Below are 20,347 nucleotides of genomic sequence, written 5' to 3' on the forward strand. Positions count from 1 at the left end.
TTGGCCTGCTGTGTTCATCCAGCTTCACACTTTATTATCTAGGTTTGAAACATGAACTATATTTCTCTCCACAGATGCTGTCAGTCCTGCTGAATATTTCCAGTATTTCAGTTCCATTTCAGATTTCCAACACCCATTGTACTTCACTTTTACTTATCTAATTACGGTCATTTTTTTTCATCAAATGTTATTGGTTATCTGTTAGAAAAACTCAGCCCACAGAAGTTTTACATTCCTAGAAATATCTTTGTTCTTTATTAAGGTTTGGCACATATAGTTCCAAGCGGAACTGCATTCAGACACATCAAAGAACAAATTAAAAATATTCCTCTTGTTAAACCAACAGGAGTGAACAGGAAGGACTTCATGTTATTAGTACAGATATGCAACATTTTGCTTTACCAGTTTTCTGACATAAATACCTGAAAGGTTCATAGCATTTGGTATCCTTATTGTGCAAAAAAAAGCTTATTATATGTACAAAATACTGGCAATGGCATTTCATTATCAATCTGTCATGATTTTAATTTATAATGTGAGCTCTGGAAGTAAAGACCAAAGTGCAAAATCTCAGTGCTGCACGAATGACGGCAACTACAACAATCGTGACATTGGAATGGAGAATAGTGATGAGTTGTCTGAAGTCAGGTAAATTGTTTTGTTAATGCTTGGATATATAACAAGTAACAAGCTCATACTGGAGCAATTTGCTTCAGTTTTTTCTTGGAAATTAAATTCTGTCCTCCCCTCGAATAGGTCCTTCATTTTCAATAATGAAACAAAACACAATAGGCCAGTATTTGAAAATTAATGTTAATTTGTGGATAGTAGGTTTTTGATAAATGATTTATTTATAAGGTGCACATTCAGCTGGTCTGCTGTTAAAAAGTACAACATGTAACTAGTGTATTTAGTTTCATTTTACATTCCTTGCACTTACAAATTCAGCCTGAAAACACGACAATTGCATTTCAGACTTAATACTACATTGACATTCCAGTCTTTCCTTAAAGATGCTTCAACAAGCTATTGTATGCAAAGATTGCCTTGGAATAACAAGAAGATACCTATTTGTAACTTATTACAGTAGTCTGAGCACCACATAATTGTTTCTGCTCTCGTTTGTTTTGCCGATAAGTAGGAACAGAGAGCAATTCTGGCAGGGTGATGATATCCTCAAGCTGACTATTGATGAATAGCACACTGATACCGAATAAATCATGGAACTGAAGGTATGCTTCAGCCAAAGAGATGAGTCATTCATTAACCTGATTCTATCTTTTTTATTTAACTGGAATAGTCTCACACAGTGACTAGAACTCTCAGATGGATCACTCAGAAATCAAGTGATTGTTACAAACAGCATTGCAAGAATAACTAACTGTCCCAAACCCGTGTAGAATTCAGACTCATAGAATGAAAGTACATTTTGTCTTTGGTTCTGGGCGATTTTGCCTAGTAGTTTTATTATCAATGTGTAAAGCACAAAAGCCAAAATTAACCTATTATCATATAGCACGTTATCATAAAAACCAAACACTATCAAATTCCCATAAAATGTGACTCATCTAAAATCATTCAATATCTAACATTATAAATGTGAGTCAATCAAATTTATGTGAGGAAGAAGGAGTATTTATAAGCCAACTGTAACTCATACTGCTCAAACCTTTTGTTAGGACTATTTCATTTGGACAATGTGAGACTTACATTTTTAAGTATTAGCATTAAAATCTTGTAAGGTGTTATAATTTTGTGACAGCCTGTATTTTGTTGTTGAGTGTGATACATAAATTGTAGCTGTACTTTGGCATTTATCTTCCTGCTAGTACATTGTGCAGCGATGGGCTTATTGGATTCATCTTTCATCTGCCATACCTAAAGGCTGAGTGGAAGAAGCTTTTTGGTGCAGTTTTCTTACTCTTTAAACTGTCTGTATTATTGCTCTTGTGAAAGTAGCAATTTATTGTAATATCTTACCCAAGTTAAGAAAGGGCAAAATATATGAGGGGCTATTCATTTTATTGAGCCATACTGACCTTCTTCAACAGCTTTCTTTTGCAAGTGCTATTTGAGCAGTAATTAGGAGCTAAATAAAAATCTGCCTGGATTTCCCAATTATGTGGCAGCATAATTTTACAGTTGTTCAATTTAATGGTTAGAAAATTGGCAGTGCTTTAAAGTAGGCGCTAGACCACTGTGACTGATTCTCTAATCGGCACTCCTGCTGAATAAGACTCCTGTCAGGCATAGGGTTCCTGTCAATTTACTCAACTAATTCCAGTTACAGCATGTTTGCAACTTTCTGCTTCATGTCTTTGAAGAGCACATACAGTATAATGAGCCTGGGCCATTCCTAATTAATAGGAGGCTATTTTCTTGTAGCCCACAGAACCAAAGTTGGTTGTTGTTGATGGTGATGATATTTCTATTGGGCACAGGCTTTAATACAATTTTTGTTTATCCGCTCCACCATTGAAGAAATGGCAATATTGCTTTTTCTCTGTTACCCCCCTCATCTGCTCCACACTCCCCATTAACCCCACCAACACTGGCACCTTTCCATGCAACCTCAGGAAGCACTACACCTGCCCCTCAACTCCAAGGCACAAAACAAACCTTTCACATCAGACAGAGATTTACCTGCACATCCAGCAACGTAGTCTACTGCATCTGCTGACCCCGGTGTGACCTCTTCTATATTGATAAGACCAAGCGGAGGCCTGGAGATCATTTTGTAGACCCCCTATGCTCTGTTTGCAATGAACAACAGCACCTTCCAGTCGCAAACTATTTCAGCTCCCCCTCCCACTCCCTGGGTGACATGTCCATTCTGTACCTCCTCCAGTGTTACAATGATGCCACTCGGAAACTGGAGGAGCAGCACCTCATATTCCACCTTGGGACCCTACAGCTCAATGGTCTCAATGTGGACTTTATCAGTTTCAAAATCTCCCCAACCCTCTCCTCGTCCCACGACCAACACTCCCTTCCATCCCCGCCACCTTGACCAGTCCATCTTCTCTCCCACCTATCCGCTCCTTCCACCTCACTGACCAATCCTCACCACTGCCTATCTGCACTCACCTATCACCATACCATCTACCTTGCCCAGCCCCACCCCTCCACTCTCTATTCACTTCTCTTCCACCTCTTATTGGTGGACCTCCATGGGAAGCAGTTATTCTACAGTTGCTCATCCAATTGATCATTAATTATCTGTATTTCTTGGCATCAAATACCAGCAGATTTCTTACAGTTGAACAGCCTATGCTCTTACCAATTCCCCAGAGCATGAGGTTCCAACTGAGTTGTGTTGCCAGAGGCAAAGATAAGGTCTTTAATGGGAGACCACACAGGAGAATACTGATGGGATCAGAGAGTCACATTTGAATCATATTCAATGATGGCATCGTCAGCACTGTATGGTTACAAGATTGAGCAGAAGAAGTGCCCAATACAGTGACCACCAATTTGTTGAATCATTGCCATTTCAGAAACTTCCCCTGTTTAAGATTGACACAGGAGAATACTTCAATGGTTATAGCCTTCTAAATGAGTTTCTTTTTCCCACTGCACGCAACAGCCTTTCTATGCTGCCTCTGTTCTCTGTCTTCAACATGTTACAGCCCAAAGTGCACAGAAACCCTCCAGGACAGGTTCTCTTCTCACACACCTTCAACCTTCGTTGAATTCCTTGTCCTGACCTAGCTCCACTTCTTACTCAACTGTCTGAGATCTGCCTTCAAAGGTTGGGAATGGAAGAAATAGAGTGTGGTATTCCCTAACATAACATGGAAGCTACATGTGCACCATACTGATGGAAAGTTGTGAATGCATTGGAGACAGTGCAGAAGAGATTTACAAGAACGGTTCCAGGAATGAAAAATTCAGTTATGTGGATGGATTGAAGACGTTGGGACTGCTCTCCTTGCAGTGAAGAAGGCTGAGACGAGATTTGACCAAGGTTTACACAGTATGAGCAGACTGTAAGGAGTAGGTAGAGAGGAGCTTACCCCACTTAATTAAAAAAAAAGGTTTAAAGTAACATGCAACAAAACAACTGTGATGGGAGAAAAATCTTTTTCACACACTGAGTAGTTATGGAATGGTATGCACTATCTGGAACTGTTGTGGAAGCATTTTCAATTGAGGCATTCAAGAGGGAATTAAATGATTATTTGAGTAGAAATGGTGTGCAAAGATATGCGAAAAGGCTGGAGATGACTACTAGATAATAGAACCAGCATAGCCATAACGGGGTTAATGGGCTCTTTCTACATCATAATGTTTCTACGAATCTGAGTGTATGACATGTTTCAGACACACGCAAAGCCCCCTAACACACCCAGTTATAGTCTGCATTGCAAGGGGCTGAAGTGAAATTTCTCTAGTTTGAACATGTCTGAATTCTTGAAGCATTGGCACCGATCTCATTATGGGACATTAATTTGTGGCAAATAATCTGAGTGACCATTTATTCTTTGCATTACAGGCACTTAATGCATCACATGCTTGAAACCTCCTAAATTATTCTACAAATTTAGCAAGTAAAACAATTTTTCTCCAAGGATCCCCATGGATTAGAAAGTAGAGCATAGAACAACACAGCACAGAAACAGGTCCTTTGGCCCACAATATTGTGCTGAACATGACGCCCAATTAAACTAATCTCTTCTGCCTGCCCTTGGTTCATATCCCCACATTTGTTGCATATTCATGTGCTTATCTAAAGGTATCTTAAATGTCCCTATCATATCTACCTCTACCACCACCGTGGCAAAGCATTTCACACTCTTACAATCTCTGAATAAAACACTTGCCCCTCACTCCTCCTTTGGACATTCCCCTCTCACCTTAAATGCATGCCCCCAAGATTTAGACAGTTGGGAACAAACATAAGCCTCCTGATCAAGAAGCCAAAGGCAGAGAGATGAACAGGTTTGTTAATCTTGTGTCAGTTATAGAGAAAATGTTCATTCTTTTTTAAAGATGCGATAGCAGGAGACATAAAAATTCATTACGTTATTGTGCAAAGTCAACATATGTTGATGAAATCTGGGACATTGCGCTAGACAAATCGTTTGGAGCTTTATGCACTTGTAACCGGCAAGATGGATAAAGGTGAGCAAGGTGATCAAAGATCTAGTCTCAGATATAGAGGGAATGATTAAACTATTTACAGATGTGGGTGGCACTGGCTAAGCCAACATTTATTGTCCACCCTTACAGCATCTCAGGACTTCTCACTTGCTCTCTTAACATTCACTCACTGAAGTCCTTACTTCAATTTTCACAACCTTGCCTTGTCTTTTGACACTTTGACGCCTGATCCAGAGCTTAAAGGCTTATTCTATTTCTGTCTTGCCTTGCCATTCACCACGGTGGCAAAAGCAAACAGCTGTTATATTTGTCAGCAATCATCAGCCAAGGAGATATGTTATAATCATGTCCACAGAATAAATAACAACTTACACAGTAGACACACTGCATTCAACCAAATATTTCCAAGTTTCAGCGGAGTAGCTCTCAATTTTGTCAAGTAGGCCTCCCACAAACACAGGGTACTTAAGAAGAGTCATTTTGGACAGGAAACATCAACATTGTTTCATTTTCCCCAGTTGGTGCCAGACCTGCTGAGTTTCCCCGGCATTCTTTCTTTGTTTCAGATTTGCAGCATCTGCAATATTTTGCCTTTTTATAAGGAGGCCTGCTGCCAGTGAGGGTTGCCTGGTACAGTAGGACTAGGGAATCATTTGATCTCTGTCAAAGGGGCTTGGACACAGTCTATCAATAACTTGGGTCAGAAGTGGGAAAGGGGTGGCAATCACTCCAATCCTGGGTGTGAGCCATGCTCAATCCTGCAGATCCAGTGCAAACAGATAGGGAATTGGCAGTTCTTCAGTTGGGGAGATGCCTATGCACCAGTCAAGAGCCCGGTCAATCAGTAGTTGAGGCTGTCCATCCAGGTTTGTTGAGGGGTGTACGATAGTCATTCCTAGAGATCAGCTGAATGTAAATCAAGAGGGATTCCCAGGGGACAGTACTGTAGTAGGGCAGTTGTGAAACTCATTTCTGAGGATTAGAGGCAACCATTAAGGATGCAGACGAGACACAAATGATGAAAGGACACCTGTGTTTGCTTCCATATTTGGTTGACTCTTGAGTACATACTGCAAATAAGAAATGGCTGCCTCCCTGCCTGACGTGGGCATAGTCAGTTTTCTCTTTCTGGCTGAGCATGTGGTCTCCACTTCTTAGTGACATGAGCCCCTTCAAATTACAATAAAAGTGGAGCTGACAAAGCATAGCTGGTCAGACAGTATCTGAGGAGCAAGAAAGTCAACATTTGAGGATGAAACTGGATCGGGCAGGGGGACGGGAGCCCAGAGATAAATAGAGGGAGGTGGGTGGGGTTGGGGAACAGTAGGTGAGGTGGAGATAAGTGGATGTAAGTAGGCCATTATTATAGTTGGTCAGTGGGTAGGGTGGAGTAAATAAGTGAGTTAGAAGATGGACTGGTGGGGGAAGGAGAGATTTTGAAGTTGGTGAAGTCAATAATCATTGGGCTGTAAACTCCTAAGGCTTTGTTCCTCCAGTTTACATTTGGCCTCATGCTGACAGTGGAGGAGGCCCAGGCTGGACATGTCACAAGGGGAGTGGGAAGGTTGATGGCAACCAGAAGGTGGTGTTGATTGGTCTGTGCAGTGCACAGATGCTCCTCAAACTGGTCCCCGAGTCTGTGATTGGTCCCCACGATATAGAGGAGATCACATTAGAAGCAATGAGTACAGTAGATGAGGTTTACTGAGGTGCAGGTGAATCTCTGCTGAATTTGGAAGGATTGTTTGAGGCTTTGGATGGAGGTGAGAGGAGCAGGTATAGCGCCTCCTGCAGCTGCAGAGAAGAATCTGGGTATTGTGGAAGGGTTAGTTGGGAGTGTGGAGCTGACGATGGAGTTGTGGAGTGAATGGTCCCTGCTGAAAGTGGACAGGGTTGAGGAGGAAGAGAGATAGTAGGAACTGCAGATGCTGGAGAATCTGAGATAACAAGGTTTAGAGCTGGATGAACACAACAGGCCAAGCAGCAGCAGAGGAGCAGGAAAGCTGATATTTCAGGCCTAGAATGACAGCTTTCCTGCTCCTCTGATGCTGCTTGGCCTGCTGTGTTCATCTAGCTCTACACCTTGTTATCTAGGGTTTGAGGAGGGAAATATCTTTTTGGTGGTGGGGTCTAATTGTTAGTGGTGGAAATGTCGGAGGATGATGCATTATGTTTGGAGGTTGGTGGGGTGGTGCGTGAGGGCCTCACATATATGTGACTACAATACATCAAATCAAATCATTGACTGTAAGATTATTGCTGCTTGTATGACAAGTGGCAATTTCAATTACAAAAGGCAAATGCAGTTTTTTTTAACTTTTGTTTACTTTAGTTACTCCTGAATTAAAGTGAATGCTTTGAAGCTATTAATGGATATCTAATATATGATGATCCCACATTGAACATAAACAAGATGCTGAGCTACACTGGGACTTGGAAAAGGATGCAAATTACTTTGACTAAGATGGGATGTTGCGAAGGAAGGACATACTGTGAGACTTAATCTTAAAGAATCATAAATATAAGTCTATGAAATTGTACGTAGTCCCAGCCATGCCACCAATGTGCCTTGAGAAATGACCATTTGTGGTTGTTGTCCCACTAAGTGCACAGTGAAGGGCAACCCTAGATTGCTAGTTCTTTGCTGGATGCTTGGCATAAATTCAAATATAAAACTGTCATCCTGAGATACTGGCAGTCAAAAGAATGTCTATTCACAATGAGCAGGGGAATACTATGGGAGACGTGCAGTATAGATGTGGTACATAGAAAATGAGGCACGTTTCAGAAAATAAAACAAGAAAACTCTTTAGGTCTCAAGGATAGAAACCTTTCAAAATGCATCACTTAACACTTGTCTGGATTAAACTCTGCCCAACTTTCCAACTGATCCATATCCTGCTGTATCCTTTGATAACCTTTCTCATTGCCCACAACTCCACTAACTTTTGTATTGAAAGTTTATGCTAGAGACAAAACAATGTCACTTCATCTATTAACCGTTTTATGGTAGTCCCAATAATTCACAAAATAGTAATGGTTTGTAAGAATATTTTGAAGTGGGGAAAACAGCCCATCACATTTTTCTCCCTTGCTGGAAATGGTAACTGCCTAGCACCAGTTTGCCATAAATGCCAGCCTGCACCTAGCAGCCCAAGTCTGGATGGTGTCCAGATGTTGCCGCACACAGATACAGACTGACCCAGTGTCTGAGAAGCCACAAATGGCATTGAGCGACATACTGTTACCAGTGACCAGTGACCAGTTATCCCACCTCTGACGGCGTGATGGAGGGAAGGCCTCAATGAAACAGATTGTTGCGCCCAGGACATCACACCAAGGAATGGCCACAGAGATGTGCTGGGATCAAAATGGCTGGTCTCTAAAAAACACAACCATCCTCCTCTTTGTGCTAAGTATGACTCCAAACATATCCCCTTGTTCCTATTGACTCCACTTTTGCTTGGAATCCTTGATGCCTTAGCTGGTTGAATGCTGCCTTGCTGTTTCGGACAATTATACTCACCTCATGTTGGAAGTTCAGTTCTTTTGATCATGTTTGGACCAAAGCTATAATGAGTTCAAGAGCTAAGCAATCATGACAGAACCCAAACTTAGCTTAAGTAAGCAGGTTATTGCTTTGTAAGTGCCACTTGACAGCACTGTTGATTACTTCTTCAATCATTTTATTGATCATTGCGAATGTACTGATGAAGCAATAATTGACAAAGTCATGTTTTTGTGCAGAACATACCTGGGTAATTTTTGACATTACTGTGTTCATGCCAGTACTGTAGCTTTATTACAGCAACTTGATCCTGGGGATGACTAATTCTGGAGCACAAGAACTATTGGTGAAATGTTTTCAGGGGCCATATTCTTTGCAGTGTCAAACATCTTCAGTAATTTCTTGATATAACATTGAAGTGAATCAATTTGTATGAAGACTGTCTTCATTGATTTTGTGGACCTCAGGATGGAGTTGAGATGGATTAACCACACTATACGTCAGACTGAAAATTGTTACAAATACTTCAAAGTTTTTCTTCACAGCTAGCTCCTTTAGCATTTTCCATGTTAAGGGAGACTCCACCTCCTATCAGTTGTGGAATTGTTTACTGTCATTCTGAATAAAATATGATGGGGCTGAAGTGCTTAAATTTGATCCAGTGGCTGTGGGATAGCTTAGTCCTACCTATTATTTCCACTGCTTGGCATTTGGGTAATTATATGTTGTATCTTCAGCAAGTTGAGCTATCAATTTTAGGTTTGCTTGGTGCTAAACCAAACATGCCCTCCAGTACTCTTCATTAAATCAGGTTTGATCTCCTGTGTTAATGGGCCACAAGGTTGCAGATGTGTTGAATTATGATTCTGCTCCTGCCGATGGCCTAGAGTGGCTCACAGATGCCCGGTTTTAAGTTGCTAGATCTATTCAAAGTCTATTCCATTTGTCCGTTTTTAAATTCAAATCACAGATTAAAGCCCAGGAGTTGAAATTTCACCTGCTTTTATGATCAAACAAGTTTATTGCCAAATTACACAACAGCTAATCTGTTACTGGTCCATTTTCGTATAAAATAAAAACATTGGGCAAGTATTTAGGATTGAACTGACTTTATTTTCTGTCACCTAATCATATCTTAAGCATGACCCAAGACACTTCAAGCATAACCAAACCCAATTCATAATTTATAAACTGCTTCTGCAGTGTAGTTATTGTTATGTGGACAGATACAGCATTTATTAAAGTAAGTTATTTCGAAAACATTATAGCAAATGATCTACTCAAGCAGTCATAACCACAACCATTCAAAGCTGCAAACTTTATTGAAATTTGCTATTTTCTAACAATTTATTTTCCCTCAACTACTATTCCTATTGCTGGTAGTTTCTACAAACAAAAGACAAATTGATTGAATAGAACATGTACATGGCGGCCACAGATCATATCGCGAATCTAGATTTCAGTCGCATCATTCAGTTTTTGCAGGCTTGTTTAATTCGAGAGCTTTGCATTGTGATGTTAAAGGTTTCGACTTTCTTTCCATTGCAAAGATGGCCAGGAGTTTCTTTGGAAGAGTCTTCACGGTAGAGTTATAAGTCACTTGGAGATAGCAAGAACTGAGCAGGAGAGTGGATATTTTGGGCCTAGACCCTTCATCAGGAACCTTGCCCAGTCCTGATGAAGGGTCTAGGCCAGAAATGTTAACACTCCTGGTCGTCTGATGCTGCCTAACCTACTGTATTCCTCCAACTCTACACTGTATTGACTCTGGCTCCAGCATCTGCAGTTATTGCTATATTTGAGTGACTTATAACCCAACAGTGAAGGCTCTTCCATGAATGGCCCAGTCCTGAGGAATTATCCAGGCCCTAAATGTTGACCCTCCTGCTCCTCTAATGCTGCCTGACATGCTGTGTTCCTCCAGCTCCGCACTGTATCAACTCTGATTCCAGCACCTGCAGTTCTTTCTATCTCGCTATGGCCAGGAGTCTCTCTCACCCTTACCATCTTTTATTGGCATGTGTTGGAAAAACCTCCAGGTTGGTACCCAAATGGTTTGTCCATGTTACCAACTTCTGGGTTAAGACTTCAACTAAGAGCTTCTGGTTCATGTAGCTACCTTGGCAAAAGACCTCCTTAAGGAGATATGCAAGGTCAAATAACTTACACCTTGATTTCAAAGCTAAGAGGTAGAAAATCCCATCAGGGCTGTTTTAATTTGTAGTAATGCAATCGTTATCCATTAAGTTCTTGTCATATGCTATACTGACCATATGGCATCAGAGTAAACCGTTGATCATTCTGACACAAAATCTAATTGTAATGAATTCAATTCAAAAGTTCTTTTACAGTCAAATGGATCATACTCTAATATTCAGAACTTGGCAATTAATCTTTTTAAGAGTCATAATTAGTTGTGAGCTTGACTATCACAACTTATTAATTTAAAGCTTTTTTTAGATTTGGCATGTTTGAACGTTTACAGCATCATAGCTGTATAGATTCATACTGATAAGAGGTGAGAGAGATATCACTGGAGAAATGCTCTTTTTCCACAAACTCAGTGATTAAAACATTGCAGTCCATTCTATCTTCTTTGTTCTTTGTCTATATTCAAAAATAATTGGCTGCTGAACAGGTTTTCAACAAAAAGATATTCTTTTTCTCAACTGATCAAACCTGTCTATATCTACTCCAGAAAAAAAAATTGAGAAAATATTCATAAATTTTAATACATTTCCTATAGTATTGCTCCCAGTAAATTGAACAATGTGCTGTTTTTTAATGGCGACATCGTATACAATGCCTTATTTCAGTCCTAAGTTAGGCCCATATTTAAAATGGTCGATCATTTCAAATGTTGATTACTATAAAAAAACAGTTTGATTGCTTCGTTGTGAGAGCACTTTGATAACTTGAACGTGCTTCTCAATGACTAGCTGCAGCTCAAAAGCACTCACTGCTTTAATATTGCCTTGCAGTGGCAAAGCATGATACCTAGAGCGTGATAATTATGCGCGGTACAATTACTAACCCCAAGTTTCCCTTTTATTTTGTTCAGTGCAATACAATCTGATCAATAATTTAAGACCTGTAGGCAATGCGTGTATCCATTCAGTTGATGAATAAATTGCAGCCAGACCAACAAATTGACTCTACTGTTAGAACAACACAGTTACCCCAAAGAAAATGCCTTTGCTACCCAACTATGTTGTCACCTGGACTCAAAACATTACTTGCCGTCTCTCCATGGATACTGCCTGATCCATTGTGATTTCCAGCATTTTTTTTGTCTTCAATATGCTTTTCATGGGATAGTTTCCAAGATGTGATAAAAGACTTGACAAACAGTAGCCAGTTTTCCATACTTATTTCATCAGGCACCTGGAGTTTTTTTTTCCTTCGGTACATCATCATCAGGCAGATTCTTTGCTTGCGAAGATCAGTTGGGAAGAGATTCGTCAGCGATTTCGTTGGCACAACTGTTGGTGGCTGTAGAGTCCTATTCTGGACCTGCAGATCCTGGGGCAGTGCGGGCAGGGGAGTGCTCCGGACAGCAGGGCTTGAGATGAGGGCTTCTTCCTGCGTTTCCGTCTGTCCTCTGCAGCTGCTCTCCTCGAACATTCGAACTGCTCCGTCACCGTCGTAGTTTTCTTCCGCCATGCGTCCCTGTCAGAGGCCAGCTTTTGCCATTCCGTTGAGATGATGCTGGCCTGAGACAGCCGTTGCTTCAGTTGGTCCTTGTAGCGCTTGCGCGGGGCACCGCGGTTTCTTTTGCCGTCGCTGAGTTCCCCGAAGAACACTGTCTTGGGTATTCTGGTGTTGTCCATCCGCGATACGTGACCCGACCATTGAAGTTGCTTCAGGAGAAGGGTTGCTTCGATGCTGGGGAGCCGGGCCTTTTCCAGCACTTCGTTGTTAGAGACGCGGTCCTGCCAGGTGATGCCCAATATAGAGCATTCCAGCAGCTGCATCTGTTTCCAATACAGAACCCAGGCCTCGGAGCCGTAGAGCAGTGTGGTGATGACCGCGGCCTTGTAAACCTGGATTTTCGTCGACATGCTTATCGAGTGGTCTCCCCATTCACGCTTCCGCAGTCGCCCGAAGGCGCTACTTGCTTTCGCAAGGCGATTGTCGACGTCTCCTGTGACTGTAGCATTGTTGGAGATAATGCTTACCAGGTACGTGAAACGTTCAACCGTGTTGAGGCAGTGGCCGTCGATCGAGATTCGTGGTGGGTTGTATGCGCTGCATGGTGGTTTCTGGTACAGGATCTCTGTCTTCTTCAGACTGATCGTTAGCCCTAAAGCCTTTGCAGCTTTGGAGAAGTGGGTCACTGCAGTCTGTAGCGCATCTTCTGTGTGTGTGAGTAGGGCAGGATGCAGCCGTCCACATACAGCAGCTCCATGATGGGCTCCTGCGTTGTCTTCGTGCGAGCGAGGAAGTGGCGCAGATTGAAGATATTGCTGTCCGGGCGGAAGTGAATGTGGATGCTGTTCGTGATGCCCTCCTTTGCTTCCTGCAGCATCATGTTGAAGAAGATGGCGAAGAGCGTTGGTGCCAAGATGCAGCCCTGTTTCACGCCATTGCTGATGGGGAACGGGTGTGATAGGTCACCGTTGTATTTCACCTTGCCGCCCTGACCTTCATGAAGTTGCTGCAGGATGGTTAAGAACTTAGGAGGGCATCCGAGCTTCCTCATGATTTTCCATAGACTGTCGTGGCTGACAGTATCAAAGGCTTTGGTGAGGTCAATGAATGCCACGTACAGTCCAACGTTCTGCTCACGGCATTTCTCCTGAAGTTGGCATAGTGTGAAGATCATGTCAGATGTGCCTCTGTTCGCTCTAAAACCACATTAACTTTCTGCCAGGTTGTCCTCCGCAATGATGGGAATCAACCCATCCAAGAGGATTCTGGAGAGAATCTTCCTGGCCGTAGACAGCAGAGTGACACCTCTGTAGTTCGAACAGTCCGATTTCTCACCCTTGTTCTTATACAGGGAGACTATTACAGAGTCACGTAGATCAGCTGGTACCTCACCCTGTTCCCAACAGAGTGCAAATAGGTTGGTGAGTTCACTCAGGAGTGAAGCTCCTCCTAATTTGTATACTTCTGCAGGGATTCCGCTGATACTGGGGGGCTTTGTGGAGTTTCAGCTTAGAGATGGCGGATTGAACCTCATCCAGCGTTGGTAGACGGTCGAGTATGGATCTGATGTCCTGCTGCGGGATTCTCTTGATGGACACAGTTTGTACTTGGCAATTGTCCACGAAGAGGTTCACGTAGTGTTCTGTCCATCGCTCTATGATGGCTTCTTTGTCAGTAAGCAAACTAGCGCCATCAGCAGATCGCAACGTGGCCTGAAGTTGGCGGGTCAGTCTATACATCGTGCGCAGAGACTCATAAAAAGCTCTGGTGATGCCAGTGTCTGCATACTGCTGTGTTTGTTCTGCCAGTTTTGACCACCAGTCGTTTTGCATCATTCTGAGGTTGGCTTGCAGGGTACTGCATGCAGCTCTGTATTCTGCTTTAGCTGCTTTATCGTCCTTCGAGTACAGATCCCAGTGAAACTGATGCCCTTTGAAATATGACTCCAATGACGTAACAATCAAATGGCACTCAAAGAGCTGAGGGCTTTCTGCCATCTGATGTCAAGCCCTTGATATTTAATTCTGAAGGGAAGAAAAATAATAGATGAAATGTTGCCTGGAAAGGGTTTTTTTTTACAGATTTGAAGCCTCTCCAACTGAATGGTTTCTGTTGGGCAAGAAATTCATGTAGTTGTGCTGTTTTATATGAATAGCAATTTTCTGATGAAGTTGTTCATGTCGTTTACAGTTTACAACTGTAGGACCATTAGATGGTAGATGTTCCTATTTTCCATACCTGAGAAATATTGGATTCCAAGAAACAAATAAAAGGAATGACATCTAGTATTCCCATTCACTGCCTCTATATATTATCAAAGGATTTCGGGAAGAAATTGCAACTCAAATCACTAGACTTCCATCTGGAGTAAATTGCGGCTAAGCAGAAGCATTTTAAAGAACCATGAGCCAATATTCTGGTTACTCTACCTCAGTTTCCACAGAGGAATTTTACAGACAGTGCATATTGTTATTGTCAAGTGAGAGGGAGGAATCAGCTCCCCCTTTTTAACCCCTCTTGATTGATTACAACAATCTTTTTTCCGTTTCAATATGCAGCAATCACACTTCAGTTGAAAAAAGAATATAATTAACAAGATCATAATGAAAATGCCAATTGTAAAGTTTTCTTGTAGGAAAGAAAGCGGAATTCTTCATACCTAACCCTGAAAAAGGCTAATGAGTGTAACATCAAACACATCCAAAAACACAGGCAATAGTTTTAAAATGGGAAAAGTGTTTGGTGCAGTCAGCAAACATAAAGACTGTGTAGTTTGAAGTTCTTTGCAGTCCTTGAGGTGCTAGATTTTTAATTTGAGACCACAATTGTTTAATTACTAATTGATATTCTCAGTGCTGACAACATTTGTAAATATTTCTCAGTAACTAGTCGCTGCTCAATTTGCTTTTTTATTGTTTTCATTGTGCTGACAGAAACAGGCAGGGAGACAAAGAGTCTTTCAATCCTTGCTGTTACCAATCCATGTTATTTTTGTCCTCTGCTGCTCAAAGCAATGGATTCTTGAGAATAACATCATTGCCTCTGCAAGCTGAATACTCAACAGGCAAATTTCACGTATTAGACAGGAAATGTTCATGGAAATGTGAATTGAAATAAAAATGCAAATTTGTCAGTGCTAACTTCATTGCTTGCTTGCAGAGTGTTTGAAAATAATGGTAATTTCACTGTAGGATGTTTTGCTTATTGTAAATGGGGTTCGTGGACTTGCTTGATTAAGACAGCCATTTTAGGTTAATATTGTCCTTTTCTAAAACCACTATTCTGTCCAGTAAATGTCTTAGGTATAAGAATCAGATGATCAAATTTGAAATTCAACAGTCAATATCTACTACTATCATAACAAGATGAAAGCAGAGAGGTATGCAAAGGTATGATGGTTAATGCAGTGTTTTCCTGCCCATAGGAGTTATCCACATTAGAGTGGGCAGATAAGGGAGCAGCAAAGTTGCATACTCCCAGGCCTATTGAGGCCCTTAAATGGTGAAATAAAGGCCAATAGTTGAGGGCTTACTACGGAGCTCAGTAGCAATATCAGCTCTCACAGCAATTGGTAAAGGGAAATATTCAGAACAGCGTAAAATGTATTCAATCAGCCTTTTTTCAAAATGTGACTCAGCTTAACTAGCACTTCTACATAACATCTTCATCAAGCGTTAATAGGTATGCTGTTCCAAATTCAAATTTCCCCAAGTCTATTGTGCTGATCGAGCATAAATGACGTTGGCATTGACTGGACTTAATAACTTTATATATTTGAGATATTCTGAATTCTTTGTAGAGCTGATGAGAGTTGAGACCCTCTTGGAAACATTAATGGCCTGAGGAATATGCAACACCATAAATGCACAAGTGAAATCAAAAATCAATTTGCTGAACATCATTCTTGTAGAAACTCAAATTGTCCACATCAAATCTGATTATGCCTAGGTACTGCAAGAACATTTGAAACTCGTAGATTCATTCACATCCATTAACCAAATGCCAAAAGATGCTTACAAAGCTGTAAATGATGAGGCTTCTACTTTCAAACAGCTTAAAGCTGACAAAACAAAACAATAGTATATATCTGCAGAAAGAACAATGACTAATCAGAGTTTGGCACCAAGCAATTTTCTTTCCGCGGTTTCTGAATTGCATTGTAATTCAGATTGCATATGCAGGGAGTGTGTTAGTTTGCTTCAATTTCAAAGTATTACTGCTTGTGTAATTTTGATCTTAGAATGAAAGATGATTTGTTGATATTCAGTTACCTAATGGAGAAAATGTAGGTTTTTTTTATCATACATAACTCTGCTGCTTACTGTTTACTATCTAATCGAGAAATATAATTTATTTGTTTGTTCCATTTCTGCAAAGCCGGTACAGTTCAAAGGAATTTAATGACTGCAAGCTTAGTATTTTTAACAGTCGTACTAAACAAACATTTTTGGGTATGCATTGAACTGAGACTCTGTCTGTGTTTTTAGTTGGATGCAAAAGATCATATGACACTATTTAAAGAAAGTCAATGATTCCTTCTTGACCACTATTTAGACCTCAATAAATATCATTTAAATAGGTAAGGAACATAGGAGCAAGAGTAGACTATTTATCCTTGTGGGCCTGTTCACCCATGTTAGATCATGGCTGTTCATCTTCCTCAATGCCATCTTCATGGCCCATACTTATTCCCTTGATGTCATCAGTATCTAGATACCTATTGATCTGTGTCATTAATTTATCCCACAATTGAACTTCTTCAACCCTCATGGGTAGAGAATTCCAATGATCCACCAACCTATGAGTGAAGAAGCTCCTCTTCATTCTCATCTTAAATGGCTTGTCTTTATTCGTCACCATTGTCCCCTGAAGTTGTGAAGGGTGAGTGAACTATATCAGAGTGGCAAAATGAGTGGATCTTGATTGGGACAGGAAAAGTTATCCTGAAACTCTAAAATGTGCCATATAAATCCATTGAGTGAGCCTCGACAAAAAGGGAACAGTCAGAAGGGGCAGGATTTAATTAAAATTCTAATAATTTAACTGAGATTGTATCAAATCTCTTTCTCTGCCTATTTCTCAAAAATAAATCTGTGAAATAATAAAAATTGTTACCCCTAATCCTATGCATATTTTGAGATTTTGACACAGCTCTTGACTTTAACCATCAGTAAAACAGTGTTATTTTCTCTGACCTTCCAAAGGTTGGTTTCTTTTATTTGAGTAGCTCCTTTGTGCACCATAAGCCAAAATTCTGAAGTAATTTTGTCATTGAAAGAATATGAATCTTGGGTTAAATTTGGAATATACATGATCAGATTCTCTGAAGCTCTGAAATCAATGAAAAAGGTTCTTGGCCGCTCAAAATTTCCAAATCAGTATACAATCTTTCTTGTCAGACACTTGAGTTTTCCATATTATCATCCTGTCAGATGCTTTAGGCATTTCTTAACAGAATGTCTGACATTAAAGTTTAAGGGCGTTCCTGTCAGATATACATGCCCTGTGCAAAGTTATGTGCCAAATACCAGTCTTTCTTTTACTGCATTTTGGAAACTCAACAAAATTCAAGAAACTGAGAAGAATTCCACAGGCTGAGAAAATTACTACTTTCCTGATTATTGTTATAATCTTGGCATGAGGACACTGAAAGGTTTAGGCTATAACTCATTTTCATCAAGCCCTTAGAAAGTGTTGGGATTCCTAAGTGCTTTTTAATGTGTGGAGCCTCAAATGACCCCAAGCAAACCAGTGATACAAGTGCTGGAGGCTGGCATGTGAGTTGTGAACAATATGATTTCTTGCATTCTTCACTTTTCAGGGTTTGGTGAAGCTGAATGAACCAAACTGTTAATTGTCAGATCTGTGCCCTACACCAAGCGCCATTCATAAAAGTAAACAAAAGAATAGAGGCAAGTTAAGCAGTATCCTGGGAAGCACTGAAGACCAGAGAGACCGTGATGTGCATGTCCACTGGTCCCTAAAGTTAGCAGGAAGTAGAAGGTAAATTGGTTAAAAAGGCATTTTGTATTCATGTCTTCATAAGCTGAGGCATAGAGTTTAGAAGCAGGGAGGTTTGTTTAAAGGGGAGGAAGAGCATTTACCCCATCATAGGTTACCCATCAGATCATAAAAAGTACTATAAGGATGAATGAGCAGTGGACACTATACTTTAAAAAGAAAACAATATGGAATAATGGATGATGTGCCCTTACAAAATGGATTTGCTGGAGTGCTAGGTGTCTTCTGTTTGTGTTTTCTCAATAGAGACATAATTTTAATTCTATTGGAAAACATAACAAAATAACTGATTATTTAACTACTACAAGAACCAATTTCCAATGTAGTAACATCCCATAAACACAACCCTCGAAAAGACAAAGTCATTAACATAGTTTGTCTCAAATGCAATTCCTAGAACAGGGGCAAAAAAACGCAAGCTTTTGGCTGTAATAGAGGGAGAGATGTGAAGGTTCCACAATCAGATTTAAAACCCCAGCAACTGCTAAAAGCTAAACTAAAACCCTGGTTCAGTGAGAGCCTGATTTCACATCTTCCTGTTGCTTCTACTGTTCTAAATTTTAAAAAAAGACCCCAAGGTGTCACAAATAGTTTACTATAAGGGCTTGAAAGCGACCAGCTATCACCTCTGTCCCAAACTCTCTTAGGAAAAACAAGAACAAAATATGCATCTTAAAACCATAGTATTGTGACCATAAATTTAAAGAAACACTTTTACTATTTAACCAAAGATAAAATGCAAGCTGCCAAAGTGGGAATTTGTCACTCTGCTCCTTGAACTTGCTCCATCATTCAACAAGATGAAGCCTGCTTTTCTAGCTCAGTCCTAATTCCTTATTTCCCTTAGTACTGGAAAAAAATTATAAAATTCAGTCCTGAATTTCTCAATGAGTAAACCCTCACACCTCTCTGAAGTAGATGATTCAAAGACTCCGAAACATATTTATATTTGTCACAGTCCTAAATGGCCTTTCCCTTATTCTGTGAGTGTGATTGTGTGTTCTGAAATTTCCAGTCAGAGAAAAACATTATCTCAGTTTTTATCCCATCATGTCGCTGAAGAATCTTACATTTCAATTGGATTACTTCTCATAGCCCTAAATTATAGGGCTGTCTAGATCTAGTTTATGCATTCTTTCCTTATAGGGCAATACCTCTTTGCGGGAAGCAGTGCAGTAAATCTTCATTGCACACCCTTGAGTGCAAGAATGTCCTTTCTTAGGTAAGGATAATAAAAATGTACACAGCGCCATAGATATGGTTGGATTCCATTGTCGTAAGATTTAAATGTTATTATAATTCAATCCTATTTCAACAAAAGCTAACATACAAAAATACTTCCATCCTTCAGGCTTACCACTCTCTTTTCCAATGTTATGTCTTTTACTTTCATCCATTGCAGTCCTTAATTCCTCGGAACAGCCCTGGGAGGATTACTTTCAGTGTAAGGCTTTTCCAAAGATCTGTAGCTCAGTTTGTGGATGAGGTTGTTGACTTGCTCGCCGAGCTGACTGATTTTCATACAGATATTCCCACACAATGCTAGGTAACATCATCAGTGCAGTCTCTGATGAAGTGATGTTGTTCTACTCAACTTCGTATTTATGTGATCTGGTCGTTTATGTTGGGTCGTGTTATTTCCGGTTCTGTTCTGCGTGGGTTTGTACATATGGTCTAATTCCACATGTGTGTTAATTGCATTACTGGTTGAAAACCACTCCTCTAGGAATGCCCATGCACGTCTGTGGTTGGCTTGAGCTAGGATGGTCACATTGTCCCCGTTAAATTAATGACCTTCGTTAACCAAATACACTGAAATAAGGGAAAGTTTGTCATGATGTTTTGCTGCTATTTAGTGTTTGTGTATCCTGATGGCTAGTTTCCTTCCAGTCTGGCCGATGTAACATTGGTTGCAGTCATTGCAGGTATTTTGTAAACTATGTTGGTCCTGCATGTCATGGGTTTGGGATCTTTGGTCCTTGTGAGTGTTTGTCATAATGTAGTTGTAGTTTTGTGTGCTACCATGACCCTTCGTGGTTGTAGGAGTCTTGTTGTCAGTTCTGA

The 20,347-nt window shown here is 40.5% G+C and overlaps 1 long non-coding RNA gene across 1 annotated transcript in view; it reads left to right on the top strand.

The window, feature by feature from the left end:
* The first annotated feature begins 588 nt into the window (after positions 1-588).
* The window catches only part of LOC125453106 (uncharacterized), a 62,414-nt gene continuing 42,655 nt past the window's right edge, over positions 589-20,347 (top strand). Inside the window, exon 1 of the long non-coding RNA XR_007247687.1 lies at positions 589-648. This is a non-coding gene — a long non-coding RNA (uncharacterized LOC125453106). The remainder of the gene's footprint in view (positions 649-20,347) is intronic.

This window comes from Stegostoma tigrinum, chromosome 6, assembly GCF_030684315.1.
Source record: "Stegostoma tigrinum isolate sSteTig4 chromosome 6, sSteTig4.hap1, whole genome shotgun sequence".
Classification (NCBI taxonomy): Eukaryota; Metazoa; Chordata; class Chondrichthyes; order Orectolobiformes; family Stegostomatidae; genus Stegostoma; species Stegostoma tigrinum.